General features: G+C 37.4%; 1 long non-coding RNA gene across 3 annotated transcripts; it reads right to left on the bottom strand.

Moving 5' to 3' along the window:
* Window positions 1-13,399: 13,399 nt before the first annotated feature.
* Window positions 13,400-17,205, bottom strand: LOC113357101. Of its 3 annotated transcripts, none has more exons than XR_003363451.1 (5): window positions 16,881-17,205; window positions 16,585-16,741; window positions 15,960-16,000; window positions 14,804-15,111; window positions 13,400-13,893 (listed from the first exon to the last, which is right to left on the bottom strand). It is a non-coding gene; the product is annotated as an uncharacterized LOC113357101 (long non-coding RNA). The 3 variants fall into 3 exon arrangements; XR_003363449.1 differs by having other exon boundaries at window positions 14,900-15,111; XR_003363450.1 differs by lacking the exons at window positions 13,400-13,893; window positions 15,960-16,000 and having other exon boundaries at window positions 14,900-15,111.
* Between the last annotated feature and the right edge of the window lie 2,013 nt (window positions 17,206-19,218).

Genomic DNA, 19,218 nt, shown 5'->3' with positions numbered 1-19,218 from the left:
AAAGCCATGAACAAGATATGTTGAACTGGACATTTCTTCATCTTTAAATCCCATTCCCCTAAATGCATGATAAAATACTATATCCACTGAACTTCCTGTATCGACTAAAGTTCTGTTCAATATCCATTCTTCCGTGGATTTTGTTGTTGTCCCCTTGTCTTTTCGCGTAATAGGCACTGTAATGACCAATGGAGATGTATGGTTCAAATTTTATTTTGGTATTTCTTCCGCCATGATGTCTTTTTTTACTGCCATAACCTTCCTTCCTTCAAAATTTCGTTTATGTATTCTTCCTTTGATGTTTTCATGGAACTCATCAATCATTGTTTTTGTTATCATATTACACTCCAATCTTTTGTCATTTTCATTGACTCTAATCATTTTTCTTTTAACTGGTTCACTGATTTATTTTAATCACTTTCTTGATTTGAACAATCTCAACAACAATCTTCAACTTTCAATCTTCATGTCCCTGTTTCTAGCGCCATTATGTAGTTGCAGGAAATCCTACACTACACCCCTCATATTATTTCATTAACACTCAACTCATTTTAGATTAATAATCTTAATTTTATTGATGAATCTTTGAACAATCTTACAAGAAAAGATAAAGGAATCAAGAATAACCACTGCTCTAGATTTTCTCTCTCCTATTTACTTGTTTCTGACTCAAAAAAGATCTCTCTCCTCCTTTACAACTGAACGACTATTTATAAGGAAATACATAGTGGATGACAGCTAATCTGTCCCTTATTTTCGGACATGGCTTGCGATATTCTCGCAACCTTATAAATGTTAATCTCGCAAACTCTCTAATTTTCGCAGGACCATCATATCTTTCTCATGATTTTAGCTGACGTCATTTATTATATCGTTTCTGAAATTGTTCTGCAACGCTGTTGTGTTGTGTTGTTGATAATTTCGCTGAGACATTATTGCGACGAGATTATGATCCTACAAAATCAAAACCTCGGGCGGGCCCACACAGGAGTCTTACGACAAGTGTTCGAGTGCCGTGAATACAAGTTGAAGATGAATCCTTTGAAATGCGCTTTCGGCGTTTCTTCAGGCAAATTTCTGGGATTCCAGGTGACTGCTGAGGAAATCAAAATGGACCCATCCAAGACTCAAGCTATCCTCACGATGCCGCTGCCGCGAACTGTGAAGGAGCTCCAAAGCTTCATGGGCAAGGTGAACTACATTCGACATTTTATACCAGGTTTATCCCTGCTCGTTGCTTCATTCACCCCCTTGCTGAAGAAAGGAGCAAGTTTCATCTGGATCGCATTACAAAGCATTTCGGAAGATTCAAAGAATATTTTCATCTCCAAATCATCACAAAGGGTTCGCCTGTTATGTCAGTCTGGACAAGAGCGATCCTGGGAAATCTTCAGATCTACTGGAGCCGACACCTCAAGGGAGCAGCCTCAAGAAGATAGCGATGTACACATCATCATGTCGAGGAAGAATCCGCAGCTTGGGAGAATCACTTTGTCACACTTAAGAGGAATGCTTCAGCGAAACAATGAACATCCAAATGATTATGTCAAGAGGTCCCGAATCCAGGCACTGGAGGATCCCGATCCAAATGTGACTTAACAACAAGTGGTGCAATTGTGCATCAATAGGATGGTACCTTTCTATCGTGCTTTTCCAAAGAACCTGCGCTTTCAGACATCCTCTGAACTCCGTGAAGCTGCTAAACGCTTAGTTGCGACAACACCTGCCATGCTAGAAGAACAAGCCTGCCCGTAACGAAGAGCCTCATGATGTTCGCGGAACCATACATCTCACCAACAGGCAATACAACCTTCAGCCTTCTGTAAGAAGTTCCGCTGAAGTAGCAAGAGGAAAACCACTGAGATACAATATCATGCGCGTCCAAGATCTCCAACTCCAACTCCAGTACCACATGCACGACTGCCACAATGATGAAACAACGTCCAAGATATTCCATGTCTGGCTTGACGGTAGCAACATCAATAAGAGACGCTTTCAGAATTTCGTCTACCGTAGAAGAAGTAGTTGCGTTACCAAAGGAGATTGCACCTGGGACTTAAGAGGTACATACAGATTCTCCATGTCAAGAGCTTCATCATATTTGCAGAACCTATTAGTTAAGTCATTCACATGAAAGAACTTCCCTACTCCTCAAAGACACGATCCAAAGATGATAATGGCAAAGGAGTATGACTGCGGACTGCTTAACACTGCCCATCTCAAAGATGGTGAATTTAGAGAGATGCAAGCACGCTATCATTCCAAGATGTCCAAAGACGAGGATATACTCAAGAGAGCAGACGTATTGTCAAAGGCCAGTGATATTTCTGGACGTCTATGAAACGCAACGCAGACGTAAAGACGGCTTCATGAACCTAGCGTGACAACATCAATAAGTCATAAGCTCAGTGGATACTCGTGGGCAGGGGAATGTGTCCCTCTTTTCCATTCCATGAGGCAGCATCGAGGAAGCTATCGGTTCCATCATTAGCTTCTCCCTCTAATGACGAGACAAGCTCTACCACTATATGAAGACTGCCAATCCCGAGCTTCACCATAACCACTACAGACAGAGTCAAGGACTTCTTCAACACAAGAGAGGTGGTCAATCAAGAAGCATGTAATTCGCAAGGGGAAGTCAAACTGAAGCAGAAGCCCGATTGATCATGCTTAATTTCCTTAAAGGAAACCTAGATTGTCCAAATCAGTCTCAGAAACAATCGCAGGCACACAAGTTGGTCACGCAATTTAACAAGCCTAGCCAAACCCTGTCAAGAGTAGGCGAGCATCGTGATGACCATCGGCGGGCCCACTTATGCCTTAGCCGGTCGAACATCACACGAACTCCTCCTAGCACGTCAAACGTCAGCCCTAAAATAGGGTGGTTGTGCTGCTTTGGAAGAAGCTCGACGAGCTTACACTGTTCAAAGCAGTCTTAAAGTCATCACGACCGTCCAACTTCACCAGCCTGGTTGGACGGCTTAGATCATCCCGCGAATGATCATTGAAACGCCAACGCCCACATTGGCGGGCCCACTCTATACCTACTTGATTGGTTTTCTCACGACCTAGCCCTAGAGCAATGAACGCTTGCTCGACGTGAGGCTGGCATGATTCTTAAAGGGTCGTGGGAACTCCACTAGCGTCTTAAGTCGATCACAACCATCCATCTTCTCCTGCATATTTGGATGGCTTAGATCGCGCCTAGGGTCATCGAACAAGTACACATATGTTCACCGTCGGCCCAACATGGCCACCACACGGTCGGTCTCCCCAAAGAAGGAGCATAGCCTGCCAAACCTTTTTTCCGAAGTCATGCGTGCGTGACTGCTTCAAAACCCTAATTAGGGTTTGCGGCATTGCATAACTGTCGCAGTTTGATCACGACCATCCATCTTTTCCAGCTTGGATGGAGGGTGTAGATATAGATTAAGGAGGTCCAGAGAGTATCAACGTGATCACCATGGGACCACCTATACGTGTAACCAATCGGCCTAGGCCAACCATGGCCGAGCCCTCGAAACGCACGCCCAAAAGTGGCATGTCGCGCAACTTCCAAATCCTTTGCGGCAATGGATTTCTGCCGCAAACCGATCTCAACCACTCACCTTTGCCGGTCAAATTGAGTGGCCTAGATCGCACCTTCGTGATATGAGACATCATGGACATGTACACCGGCTTGCCGTCTACAAGCATGCCTGTTCGATCCCACCAAAAATGGTGTCCATGCTTGAATTCAATCGACCAAAAGAGTGATGCTTGCGCACCTCTTAAAAACCCTAAAATTCCATCAACGGTCGCAAATGAGAGTCGCAAACCATCTCGCCCGTCCAACTTTTCTAGCTTGGTTGGACAACCTAGGTTAAAAGCTGGACGACCAATAAAGCATCCCGATGATCACCGTCCGCCACTCTTCCACAGGGAGCGACCGACCAAAGCATGGCTCGCCCAAGCAGCTTCCAAACAATCACTCGAAGATGGTTGGACGTGATGCTATTTTAAGGCGCTTGATCCGCGACTTATTCGGTCAAGCTTTAAAACAATGATGCTTCATACATATTGATTGTATTCGATGCATTACATGCATAGAGTATACACGATATTTCATGAATATCGATTTCCTAAATAACTCAGTTATTTAACCTAGCATCGTATGCTACTTCCTGTGGGTCCCACGATCCACTCATTCGAGACATCAAGCATGTCACAAACTGGGGGATACTTACTGGGGTATTGTCCTGGCGGTTTACAGCGTGCGGCGTGCAACACGCCCATTTACAAGAACGTGTCAGGAGGCATGGACGGTTAAGAGGATGAGGGAAGTGGTCCAAGACGTGATCGTGCAATCACTCACACGACCTCACTACTCCATCACTCAACTTCCTCCACTTCCTACGAGATGAGGGTTTTGCGCTCAATGACTTGTATAAATAGGTCCTTTACCTATTTCCAAAGTACAAGAGACAAGCACAGAAAAACCAAGTGTTGTCACAGTATCCAGAAAACAACAGAGCTGAAAGCTTACATTGTGCAAGTCAGTTCAATATTCTGATACAAGTTATAAATATCCAACACCTCTCAACACCTTCTTCGCTTCCCTCCCTAAGGTCAACCCCATCTCCTTCACTTTGTGACCGAAGCAAGTCTGGAACGGCCATTTCTTGGTTTAGGACAAAATTGTATAGATTGATCTCTCGAATCAAAAGCACTCCCGTGCAGTGCATTTGTTTAGGGTTTAGATTCATTTCTCATCCACACACACCGAAAATTACCAAAACCAGCAGAAATAGTTTTCACCCATAAACACCTTTCCTTCTTTTCGTTGTCTCTCATGGAATCTAATCGGTAATCTCTTATCATCAATCATCACGGTAATCTTCACAGTAGTCTTCACATGACTCACAATCACAGATAAACTCAAAATCACAGAGGAATCCGCAAAATATCAATAACTACAATTGAAAAAGCGGGGGTCTAACAACCACACCCAATATTTCGCTTAGCAATCTGTATGGACAAAATCCAATATACTTTCTAGAGAATCAACTAGACAGTTAGACTCAATCTAGACAAAAAGTATATCAAAGAGTTTATATCTGAATCTCTCGATTTGATATATACTCAAGCAAATAGAAATCTGCGAGTCATTATCAAATACTAGAGAGATAACTTGGATGGTACCAAAGACCAATATCCAAGTGTCAATCAATTTAAATCAACAACCAAAAGGTTGGATATTCTAATTGATTGAACAACGCACAACCCACTACAAAAATACTGAGCTTTAGTCACGCTGGACAATCGTGGCAGTTGCTCAAAAATCCGTGGCAAAAGATAATTTTCCACGCCTGAGGTGCCATAACAAATAATCCAGTGGGTAATACTATTTTCCACTGTGTTAGCCACGGTTTTCACTTCGTGGAAAATTCCACATAAGTATTTGCTACGGACAGTAGCCGTCACTACTGGGTACACATGTGTGCCATGATTTTCCATTCTTGCCACACCTTTTACCGTGGAAAAAGGTCACTTGTCAAGTTTTATATATATATTCAGTTCATTGTAGTTTCTAGGCTGGATTTTAGCAAGTATCGACATTTTATACTGAATTCATTCACCCAAAGTACAAGAAGGAGGAAATATGAAAAACTTTCATTCATTCATTAATGAAAGTTAAATACATCAAGAAGATTGAAACACAATTAAGCTTCTGAGTCAAATAACATAATCGTCAGTTCACGATATTAAAACAAAATAAGAAACATGACTGGCATGCATAAGCAGCATTACTGGTTTCTATGAAACTCTAACAGATTCTTGTAAGACATCTTCGCATTCCGCTTTAACCTTTAATGGAGGATTGGATCTGGCATCCTAAAATATTCATGTTTCATATGCGTGAAAAGTGGACGACAACATCTCTTTGCATATTTAGAGCGCAAAGATAAACATCAGCAGGAAAGAAAGCAACCTAAAAAGACAGCAAAAAATGCCACAGCTCAGATACAGTGGCAATCCGTAAGAAGTTCTTACACTATCCTGCCCAGTATATACAGCATAATAGATGTCTTCACTTAAGAATCTCCATGGGTATTGTAGTTGCAGGAAATCCTACACTACACTCTTCATGTGATTTTATCATTAATCAACTCATTTTAGGTTTATATTCTTAATTTTATTGAGTAATCTTTGGATGTTCTTAAAAGAAAAGATAAAGGATTAAAGAATGATCTCTGCTCTAAACTTTCTCTCTCCTGTTTACTTGTTTCTTACACAAAAAGATCTGTCTCTTCTTTTTACAACTTGAACGACTATTTATAGGGAAATACATAGTGGATGACAGCTAATCTGTCCTTTATTTTCGGATATGGTTTGCGACATTCTCGCAACCTTACAAATTTTAATTTCGCAAGCTCTCTAATTTTCGCAGGACTATTACACCTTTCTCATGATCCTAGCTGACGTCGTTTGTTATATTCTTCTTGAAATTGTTCTGCGACGCTATTGTGCTGAGTCATTAATAATTTCGTTGAGACATTATTGTTGCGAGATTCTGATCCTACATCTTGCCTCTTCTCATATCTTCTCTGCAAAGTAGAGAATGATGTGAGAAATGCCGCAGCTGCTTATCTTTTCATATTCCACATTTATCACACGTACTCTCTCTTCTATTTATTTCTTGACACGTCTTCTGTAACCGCTACTTTTCAACCGCTCACGTCTCTTCGTCTTAATGGTGTTTATTTCTTCGAGTAAAAAATCTTCTTTATATACTCTTCTTACCCCCCTTTTCCACTTTTCTTTTTACTTTCTATTCTACTTTTATTCTTTCATCTCTGCAACTCTGTTATTCTTCTGCAAATTATGCTACTGTAATTTTTTCTTCCTTCAATCCTTTTACTTCCTATACATTCCCATATTCTATATTCAAACATGGCTCCAAGTGGTCATAGATACGAGAAGAATTTACAAGATGTCCAAAAAGATCTTGTTGATAAAGGTTTCACACTCTCCACCATTCTTGGTGAGAACGCCAAATCAATTCTTTCTGTCAAGCTTTTCTCTGATCAATATTGTGATGATCAATCAATCATAATTTCGCTAGGTCAGATTCTCGCAGGTCTCCCTATTCCTCTTTATAATCCAGATCTTCCTTTATTTTATGAAATTCTCGCTCATTCGGGATTTTCGCGAGCCATCTTCCAACTAAGTGGGGACTGCATCCGCCTGGTGCTAGAGTTCGCTAATCGTGGTGCTGGTAGAGGATCTCTTTACTCCAAAGAACTTAGGGATCCAAAATTCGCAAACTTAGAAATAGTTGCTGAGAAGTATACAGTGGTGAATTTCTTTGAGAACTACGAACTTATCTCCATGGAGAAAGAGAATACTCGTTGGGGTATTCGATTAAAAAGGAAAGATAACATTGATGAAGCCAAAATTCTTATGCAAGATATTGACTGGAATTCTGGTAAAAACACAACTCCTCGCCAATCCAAAGATGATAAATGGTGTGTTTTTCCTTTAATGTTAAAGGGACCCTATATTGCTGGATCAAACGTTCTTCCTGCGAATCTCGCTGCATATCAACCTTGGGTTTTCTCTTGGCCCGAGAAGGAGAAAGAGGTATGTTTCTCCCCTTTAACTCACTTTATATTTCTTTATTGATTTTTACTATTATGTTGGCTAACTCTTGCGACATTCCGCAGATCCAAAAATTGAAGGATAGTTATAACAGGACTGGGAAATCTAGTACTTTGTTAGCTCTTCGCTCATACACAGATGAGGTAAGAAATTTTCTCTTATGACTTTAAATAGTACTGTTACTTCCATGCTTCCATTTCTTATTTCTATCTGTGTGTGAAGATTATTGCTGAAGTAGAAGAATCTGCTGATGCTGCGAAGATTGGTGATAAAGGTAAAGGTGCTCTTCGCAGAGAAAAATCAACTAGTCCTCCTCCAAAGAAAAGAAAAGTTCGTTCTTCTTATCCTTCAAATGTTCCTTCTAATGAAAATTTTTAAAGTAACAAGGGTGATGAGGATAACGATGATCTTGCTGCAACTGAAGATTCTCCACCTGAATCTTCTATGGCTAAGCTTTCTGGCCTCTTTTCTGATTCTCTATAAGGAATGGGAGATAGCCAATTCGCAAATACTTGCAAATCTCTCGCTACCCTTTGTGATGTCCCTTTACTAGATGGTGATAACTCTCTTCGTGGAGTTTCTAGATCAGTGACTCCCGACTTCTTGCATTCTCTCAATAGTCTGGTATACTTTTATCCTTTTACTTCTTCATTGTTATAACTCAAAATCTCATTCTATATTAATATTTTTTATATCTTTTCGCTGGCTGGAAAAGCTTCTTTTGTTGTTGCCTCAGATCTAGAGAGAAGACACGAAAATCTTGAAAAGAAGAATCTTCAATTTCGCAAGAAGAATGAAGAATTGGAAGCTGAAGTTAAAAGTTTTCGCGAGAAAAATAGACAATTAGAAATTGATTCTTCCTCGTATAAGAACAAAATTTCTAGTCTTCAACAAGCTAATAATCAGCTTTACGGTATGTTACTTTTCTCTTTTTTTTTATTCATTCATCCTGTTGTTTTATCTTATTTAAATGATCCTTTTTGCAGACATTTATGGCCTTTCTGATGAAGCTACCCTTCTTCGCTCATTTCCTAATGCCTTGGATAATGATACCCTTCTTGAACGTCTTAACAATTCCTTAAATAGCTTCTCGAATGATAGAATTTCATCTCTTTCTCTAAATGAACTTAGATCGAAATTTCGCCTCTTAGAAATTGATCATAGATCCAGTTTAGGCTTAGCCAACAGATTTAAGCGTCTCCTTAATGATTCCAAAGAGAAAACCAATGAGTTAAGAACCAAAATTAGCGGTCTCATAGATGATAAGGATCGTATATCTGATCAAGGTGCCAAGGCTTTGGCGAAATTCCAAGAGACTCTCCTTGAAGTTCAACTTGAGCGAGATGAAGCTAACCGCAAGAATATTGAACTCTGCGAAAGGGAAAATCAAATTCGTTCTCTTCTTCTCATAAGTAGTGAGGATGAATTTGTCTGGGCTGCGAAAATTTTAGATGATGCTAGAAAAGATTTAGGCATAAATGTTAGTCTCCAAGTTGAACATACGGCCTTGATTAGAGATATGATTTCTGACAGAGAAGGTTGGTAATTGCTCTTTTTTTTTAATCTCTTGCTTCTTATGAATTTTCCCCAAGTTAATAATTGATTGTCTTTTGTTCGCAGGTTCTGAAAATAAATATCGTGAAAAAGATTGAAGAACTTGAAGCTGAAAAGGATGAACTCGCGAAGAATCTTTCTTCTCGCAACGACAAGTATTCTAGATTAAAGAATCAAATCAAGATCACCGTTGCGAATTTTAAGAATGACGCTATGCATTTTCGCAATCAAACCATCCAAATGGTTTGTGATGATCATAATATCCCACATTCTGATTATCCTTGACTTTTAGAAGAAATCCCACATAATACTCCCAGTTTGATTATCTCTGATAGTGAAGCTGACGATAAAGAATCTGATAGTGATGGAAGTTCTGATGGTGATGAAGATTCTGACGTAGATGAAGAAGGAAACAAGTCTGATGAAGATAATGAAGGATTAACCAAGAAATAGTCTTTACTTCTTTCTTTGATTCTTTGTAACACTTGTACATTTATTTCTTCTTTCTGTATATTTGTGTTTCTTTCATTTTGACCTGCGTAAATTAAAACAATTCTTCTTTGCAATACAGTTAATCAATATAATCATTAATTCTTGAATTTTTGAGTAAATCTCTCATATGGAGACAAATAACATTTTCTAATTTCATACATTCGCATACTTGCCTCTGTTATTTGAATCCACCATTTTTGTTCTGAGCTAGCATTAATTTCGCAACATCTCTTCTTCTTTCCTTTCGATTGTATCCACCATCAACCTCTCACTTCTTTGTACATCTTTGATTTTGTGTCGCCAGTTGTCCTTATTGTTTGCTCTTCCTTCGCAAGATTCTATTTCAGTTTCGTAACATCTCTTTCCTTCGACCCAATCTCCCTTTATGATTCCTACACCATTGGGGTGAGGGAATTTGATGCATTGGTGGAAAGTTGAAGCTACCCCTAGAATCCCATGTAGCCAAGGTCGACCAATTAACGTATTGTATGGTGATTCTACATCAACGACACAGAATGAGATTTCAGAAGATATTCCCTTCAATAGAATTCGCATAGTAACCTCCCCTTTAAGCTTGTTAGAAGTACCATTAAAACCATATATCTTATATGTTGATGGTATAAGATCATCATCTCTTACACCCATGGTTTTATAAGTATGATAAAATAAGATGTTCACAGAGCTTCCAGTATCGACTAGAGTTCTATTGATTGCCCATGAATCTTCAGCTTCATCATCCTCATCTTCTTTGGGTTTTGGATTAATTTCTAATATTATCACCAATGGATTGTCATGCACCTCTTCTCCTTCGGGAATTTCTTCTGCAGTAAAAGAAATGATCTGTTTCTGCCATTCTTCTAATGGCGAGATTTTCGCAATGTTCATAATTTCTCTTCCAATCATTATCTCTTGCGAACACTCTACTCAAAACATTATCATGAAAATATTCAATATTCTTATATGAATGCACAATAGAGTGACAGAATAGATTTTTTGCTTTTGCACCAACTTCTATGAAGAATGTTTCTTTCTTTTTCATTGTATTCACTTTGTGATGTTCTGGTGGTGGTGGTAATGGTTGAGATTGTGGATTCCCTACCAGAAAGTCGTTTAGTTTTCCTTGATCTATCATTTTCAAAATGATTCTTTTTACATTTCTGCAACCATTTGTGGTATGTCCATGAAAATGATGATAAGAACAAAATTCATGATTCCTGTGGTTTGGAGGTGGTTCCGTTCCCATGATCCACGGAGTTGGTATATTTTCCATCAAGATTATAGCTTCCCATATCTTCTCCACACTTGCAGTTAGAGGTGGCATTTTGATTTCTTCCCATATTACCTTGTGACTTCCTTGCCCTTTATTGAAGTTTTGTCTTTGACCTCCATAAGTTTCTTTCGATTGATCGAGCCTTTGAATCTTGTTATTTCCTCCACGATTGTAGAAATTTCTTTCTCTCTCATACTCTTCTTGATCTCGGCTCCCCATAGCTACCAATTTCTGCTGATTGTTACTTGTCACCTTCTCTTGTTGCACTTGCGAAGTATTCGCCACTGTGTTTTTCAGCTTGGGTAATAAACTTGCATTCGCTGTTTGTGAGCTGGTGTTCGCAACTGGATATGATTCCATTTCATTTTTCCTTTCCTCCAGAGCAATGTATTCTTCTTGAAGTTCTCGCAATTCAGTCATTGTAATCGTATTCTTGACTCTGAAAATTTGGATATACAATAGGTTTGTTGCAAACATAACATTGATAAATGATATTATGAGATATCTCTCATCTACACGGCCAGCCATTCCGCTACACATAGTTCTCCATCTTTTAGTCAAGTGTTTCAAACTTTCGCCAACCCTTTGTTTTAATCCAAACACATCTTCTATACCAGGTCGTGAGGAATTATTACTTATATATGCTCCCAAGAATGTAGTCAGCAGATAATTGAAGGAGGTTATTGTACTCTTTGGTAAACCTTCAAACCATTTTAACGCTTCTCCTGTTAAGCTGGATGCGAAATATTTGCACAATACCGCATCATGATTTTCGCATTGTAACATGCATCTCACATAGGCTTTAATGTGCTGAATTGCACAAGTTGTTCCATCAAAAATGCTGGTTAATGCGGGCAAATTGCATTTCGGTGGTATTCCTCCTAATTGTACTTCCCTTGTAAACGGAGTTTTCGCAGCTTCTTCTATTGCTTCATCCAATTGTCTTCTACCTACTTCTCCTCTGTTATTTAGCATTCCTCTCATTTCTTCTAATTCCTTCAAGATTTGTTTATTTACACCTGAATCTTGATCCATTGGTCTCTTTAATTTTGCTTCTCTTCTTATGCGTTCACGTCTATCTTCCCTTGCGAATTTTTTTATCTCTTCTTCATTATCCTCATCTCGTCTTCTTCTGCGATTCTCTTCCTCATCCCTATCTTGAATTCACAAATGATGATGTCGTTCATTTTCCCCTCCATAATTTTGTTCATTTCTTATCAATTCAATTCGCTGTCTTTCAGTCATTCTCTTTACTCTATCATACTCCTCATTGAGATTATCATTATTCCGATTTTGTGTACGCCTTCTTTCTCGATTGTCATGATTGTTCTGGCGAATTGTCTCCTGAAGCTCTTGTTCTTCCATTTTTGCTCTCAATCTTTCACGTTCGCGGAGTAAACGTGCTTGTTCAGCATAATGTCTTTCAATTTCTTCTTCAATTGTTTGTTGATTTCTTTGAGTTTCTCTTACATGTAAAATTATTCTTCCTTCCTCTTGATTTCCTTCGCCATCTTGGTTATTTTGTCCCTGATTTTGTCCGTTCTCTTGATTTCCTCCAATTTGCCCCTCATCAAAAGTTTCATTTTGTGGAACGTAACGATCATCAGTTCTTTCTCTATTTTCGCGATTTTCTTCATTAGGACTTGATATTTCTTCTTGAATATTATTTCCAGTATTGATTGTGGGTGAATTTCGCCTCATTTCTCTTCTAGTTGATCTTGAATATGATTTTGTAATACTTCTCGATCTTCTATTCTGTAATCTTATATTCTCCATCCTTAATTCGTGATTTTGCCTTGTTAAATTTGCACGTTCTTCTGCTTCAACTCTTCTTTCTTCATGTATTCTTCGTCTCAATGCTTCTAACGCTCCAATTTCCTCACCTCCATGAATTATTCTTTCATTTTCTTCTTGATTTCTCTCTTCCTATCTATAAAATATGTTTTGTTGCTCTTCTTTTATTTCTTCTGCTGAATTTGATCGCCAAGTGTGTATACTCACCCTGTCATAATCTGTATTCCTCTCTTGAACTAGTGTTTGTTGAATTGGCGGTTGAATTTGATTTTCTCTATTATTTCTCATTCTAGTAGATTCTTCCATTTCACTTCTTTCTCTTCCAGCAATTCTTTTGCTTCTTCTAATAATGGTCGGTTGTTTGGATGAATTTCTTCTTCTAGCCATTTCTTCAATGTTACCAGTATTGCAAGAAATTATGAAAAAATCTTAATCAATCACATTAAATTTTCACAAATCTCAATATCAATCTTTAGCTTTTTCTACAATAATCTTCAATTCCTCCCTGTTTCTAGCGCCATTATGTAGTTGCAGGAAATCCTACACTACACTCTTCATGTGATTTTATCATTAATCAACTCATTTTAGGTTTATATTCTTAATTTTATTGAGTAATCTTTGGATGTTCTTAGAAGAAAAGATAAAGGATTAAAGAATGATCTCTGCTCTAAACTTTCTCTCTTCTGTTTACTTGTTTCTTACACAAAAAAATCTCTCTCTTCTTTTTACAACTTGAACGACTATTTATAAGGAAATACATAGTGGATGACAGCTAATCTGTCCTTTATTTTCGGATATGGTTTGCAACATTTTCGCAACCTTACAAATGTTAATTTCGCAAGCTCTCTAATTTTTGCAGGACTATTACACCTTTCTCATGATCCTAGCTGACGTCGTTTGTTATATTCTTCCTGAAATTGTTCTGCGACGCTATTGTGCTGTGTCATTAATAATTTTGCTGAGACATTATTGTTGAGAGATTCTGATCCTACAGGTATATCTATTACAGTTCACACAATCTACGAACCAGAATTTTATGCTTGATAATCAGGCAACCGAACCTTGATCGTTTTACCTAGGAGTTCCCTTTCAGCATCGACTTGATTTGGTGTTTTCCGCAGCAAGAAGAAAAAAATCAATAACTGCAGAAGGGATATAAAATATAATATGAAACATATCCTAGATAAATAAGAATAATTGGTACTTCAAAACTTCAGAAAAAGAAATGACAGGAATAATCATGATACGACCACCAGCAGAGCATGGAATTACTAAACAAAAATTCAAGACTAATTAATGGATGAGACAACAAGCATTGCAGATAAATAGAATTTAAATGACGACAGGAAGAAAAAAAACACAAGTCAAACCTCATACAAGCTATAGAATAGTTTAATTAGCAATGAAGAGTGTAGGAGAATGAATAAATTGAAGAACATGAACCTGACCTAGTTGAGACTAACATAACAACATAATGTAACTAGAACTTAAAATCACATTAGCTTGTAATAAGTAACAAGGATGTGCAGGAAAGGTTAAGTAACAAATGCATCATGTATGTAACATGATCCAGGTACCAACTAAAAACACCAAATTGGATAAAAGATATCAGATCAATAAGCAGATAAATGCGACACAAGAAATAACTATGGCAAGTGTACAGAGCATGAAAACTGCACAAAGGATACATTATAACAAAAAAAAAATGGCCCAGTTGAATACAGTACTTGCTAGTGATAATTATAAAAAGACTCATGCGCCCATAACTATGAGATAAACAGTAAGCATCCCTTTTTACCTACAAATTACTATCATTTATTTTTTGTTCCTACATAAATTACAAAATTATCTGAAGATAGTGATGCAAAAATCTTTGTTGTTTCTTCTAAATCCATTAGTTATCATAGAAAATCAAATCCATGCAGATACACGGGTAAAAGAGATATCTATTTCAGTGCTAGTAGCAACGCCATACTAAAAACAAACAATTTGCTGTGGTGTTATATATATATATGTATCTATGTATTATTGCCAGTGATCCGGAAAAAGTACCTTGGAGCTCTTGGAGAGATAATGGTAAGCAAGTTTCAATACAAAACATTTATGCATGAACAAGTTACTTTTCCCACCCTTAATTTAGAGATCTACCTTTGCAAAACGCAGAAGTTTTCTTCTTATTTTATCTACCTTTCTGAACTAGAAATCTCTACGCTGCCTTTTCACATTGTTGTCTGGGTTCCTATAGGTTGTCGCCCTGTTTGTTCCAAGACCTGTTGGAGACTTTCTTCAGATCTGTTTGGGATACTTTCTGTTTCACAGGCTATTAAGGTACGATTTTATCTTTACCATCTTTGTTTTCCCTGTAATAGCAGATACATCAACAAAGATTTCATAAACTAAATCCGTACTAAATCAAAGAGCTTAATAACTTGAAAATGAATATAGGGATTTGAGTTAATATATTAGGAGTCGTGGATTATCACCAGGAAGATCCCAAATCTACTCAAAAATCTTAAGAAAGAAGAAGAGATGAGCATCACCACCACAATTAAATTTATGGAATCTCAGTACAAGATCACCATTTCAAAACCAAATTCAAACTTTTGGGGTTTGAAATAATTCTAATCGACTTCAGTACTAAGAAATCAAACAGACAAGAAAAAAAATTCTTACCAGTTTGGGGTAACTGGTAAGTACAATCAAACCGAAAATCAGCATAGGTACAACGAAGGAAAAAAATTATTTGATACCTTATTTCAAATCTGCTTCAGTAGATTCTAATGTGGTTATACAATACTGTGAGTTTAAGCCACAATTCCTAACAAGCACAATTGTGTATATGTTCAATCAATATAAAACACAAAACAACAATACACCACAAATAAGTACTCATTCAAATTGCAGAAATCAAAACAACGACCCATGAATACATATGATACAGTAGATGGAAAATATACATCACTAGAAGGCCCAACCATTAACAGTCGTATTTTAACCGTGGATAAAATAGTGTATCATACATGGCTTGGTAGAAAGGCTCACACAAAATAATTTTTAAACCAAAAAAATGAAGAAGAAAAAAAATGCAAGAAGTAAAAGCTTTCTACCATACCGTTCAATAAGTACCCTTTTTATACAATCAAAAGGTCTACTTTAAAGATAGGCTTTTCATTAGGCCCTAGTTGAAGTAGAAGGTGACAAGATTTACCTCATTAGATTATTAACTACACCAAGATATTCCAAAAAAACCTAAGTTGACAAAAAATACAAGAATTGCACCAGTTAGTCACTCGTACATGGAAGAAAACTGCAGTTGCAAGTATGCGAGTAAGTCGAAGCTAGATTGGGTTTGCGACAAAATCTTTGTCACAACCTCCTAGATTAACAAATCTAAATTCGAAAAAATAGACTTTTGCATCTCCATTCTCCAATATAGACAATAGCTTTACCAATTTTAGACATTATTGTCCATATTGAATCCGAAACACAAGCAAATATTAGGACCAAAATCAAAATTCATTATACACAAAAACCACAACCCCAAGTACTATACAAATCAGATTATGGTCCAAAATAACAAATTCATCTTTTACATATGCCTAGGTCTTTGATAATGAGCCACAAAGACATTTATCCATATTCATTCACGCATTTTGTAGAATAACTCATACACAAAACCCATGAATTTGTGAAATCAAGAGCCAAATACAAACATAAAATCATACTTCTGGTAAAAAATTCTTTCCTTGCGAATTAAATTATACCTATTTAGCTTTTCACACATTACAGAGAGAAACAATAACTTCATGATAACATAAATCAAAAACCCATACCAGTAATCATTATAGAAAACTCATACGATAAATTATCAGAATGTTCATCTTTTTCTGATGAAATTCAATAAGAACCACCGCCGCCACCACTTGCTGCTATTATCCTTTTCTTCTTGTGCCCTCTAAAATCGACTCCTTCAATTTCGAAATCCCATATCTGTAAATGAGAAAAAAATTTAGCTAATACCGATTAGATTCCAAAAATGAATGACAAAATTATAATAATCAAGCAAAAACATAAAAATGGATCCGTTTAGGTTTTTCGAAAGAAAGAAACAAAGACGAATATTCTTTACCCGTAACAAATTTTAGTATCTAGGGTTCGTAAAATGATTTTTTCATCATAGAGGTTGAGGAAACTCAGAACATATGGACCAATTTTGATTTAATTTTAATGGCATTGAAGTCTTAATGCGATTTAGGGTTTAGAAGTGAAAATTGATAACAAGTTGGAAATGTTTTGTTGGTACGGTTGGAACAATCGGATTAAAAGATGAAGCATTAAAATTCAGATTTAATGTTTAATTTTTTTGTGGTGGTTTCAGAGTTTGAGGTTGATGGTCAAGGGAGTAGAAGAAGAAGGAGAAGTGGGTGGGTATACTTCACTTTTTCATCTCAAAACGTGGGCCAGATTTTTATTTTGACGCTTCTGATATGGGCAGTTCCTTCTTAATATAGCCACGACTGGCTGCAGCAGAAGCCCACCAATTCCCACGACTTACTATGCCCGTAACTAAAGTGTTATAAATATGTTCATAGAATACAAATATCGGTCCATTGCCTGTTCGAAGCAAATACTCTGCAAGCCGTGGCAAATGACTAGCCTATTGCCACGCCCTAGGCTAGCCAGTGGCTATATATCATCAATAGCCACGACTAACATGGATTCGTTGCTAAAAGTATGTGGTTAAAAGTCCGCATTTTGTAGTGACCTGTGATATTTCAATTATATAACAAAATATAATGCGTAACACAGACACCAGAATTTTGTTAATGAGAAAATCGCAAATGCAGAAAAACCCTGGGACCTAGTCCAGATTGAACATACACTGTATTAAGCCGCTACAGACATTAGCCTACTCCAAACTAACTTCGGTATGGACTGTAGTTGAATCCCAATCAATCTTACACTGATCCAAGGTACAGTTATGTTCCTACGTCTCTGATCCCTGCAGGATTATATACTTGATTTCCTTAGATGATCTCACCCACAACTAAGAGTTGCTACGACCCAAAGTCGAAGAATTTAATAAACAAATCTGTATCACACAGAAAGGTCTACGGTAATAGATAAATCCGTCTCCCACGAATATACCTACGAGTTTTGTTCTGTCTTTTCATAAATCAAGGTGAACAGGAACCAATGGATGGACTTATATTCCCGAAGAACAGCCTAGTATTATCAATCACCTCACAATAGTCTTAATCGACGCAGCGAAAAAAGATATTGTGGAATCAAAAACGATGAGACGAAGATGTTTGTGATTAATTTTCTATCTTGCCTCTGATATATAAATCTCAAGCCAATCATTACAATTGTACTCAAAACAATAGAATCGGCAAGATCAGATCACACAACTACGAGAAAGTAGTATCGGTCTGGCTTCATAATCCCAATGAAGTCTTTAAGTCGTTAACCTGGTTTTAGAGAAGAAACCAAAGGTTAAAGGAGAATCGACTCTAGCTTATGCAACTAGTATCACACGTAAGGTGTGGGGATTAGGTTTCCCAGTTGCTATAGTTCTCCCTTATATAGTCTTTCAAATCAGGGTTTGCAATAAATGTTAGCTTGGTAATAAAGCATTCAATATTCACCGTTAGATGAAAACCTGATTAGATTCAAGCTAATATTTCTCAACCGTTAGATCGAAAACTTAGCTTGTTATACACAAATGAAATGCACGTTTCTAGGCTTGTGTAACCGTACCCAAACATGTACATTTGTTGATTCAACAATAGTTAACCAAATGGTTACCCATATGAGCAATTTCATATCAACCATATTCTTCTTCACCATAACTAGTTCAAATGACTCAAATGAACTAGTTAGAGAGTTGTTCAATTGCTTAGATCTTATGTAACTACACAAGACACAATCGAATCAAAAACTGTTTGATTCACTCGAAACGTTTCATGAACTTTAAAGCCACGGTTTGCAAAAGCATTCCTTAGTTTATATAAACATTAGTTCAATACAACCGTCTTTAGATATAACCAACTCAAGTTCACGGACTGGGTTCGCGGACTTAAGTTCCCAGAAGGAGTTCACAAACTCCAGTAGATTTTCTCGGGTCGAGAACTTCCACCAGTTCGCGGATTGAGTTCACGTCACTATTCCGGTTCTCTTGATCAACAAAGTTCTCAAACTTCGGTTCAAGGAATAAGGACTTATACATATATGTGTTTCCACAAGAATGCTTATATCCACCAATGGTTATATAATCTAAACTCTCATTTCAATCATTGAAACATTCTCAGAGGACGTTATATAGTTGTTATTCACAAACCATTTTTCGTCAGAGCAATTTTCAAAGTGATTGAAATATAACATGACTTTCGTCACTAGGTAAAGATGAATTTGGCTAAAGCGAAAGCTTACCAACACATATTTCGAGAAATAGATAGGCGAGATAA

This window comes from Papaver somniferum, chromosome 3 (assembly GCF_003573695.1).
Source record: "Papaver somniferum cultivar HN1 chromosome 3, ASM357369v1, whole genome shotgun sequence".
NCBI classification, from domain to species: domain Eukaryota; kingdom Viridiplantae; phylum Streptophyta; class Magnoliopsida; order Ranunculales; family Papaveraceae; genus Papaver; species Papaver somniferum.
The sequence above is the reverse complement of the archived record's forward strand: the minus strand, read 5'-3'. Positions and strand labels throughout refer to the sequence as shown.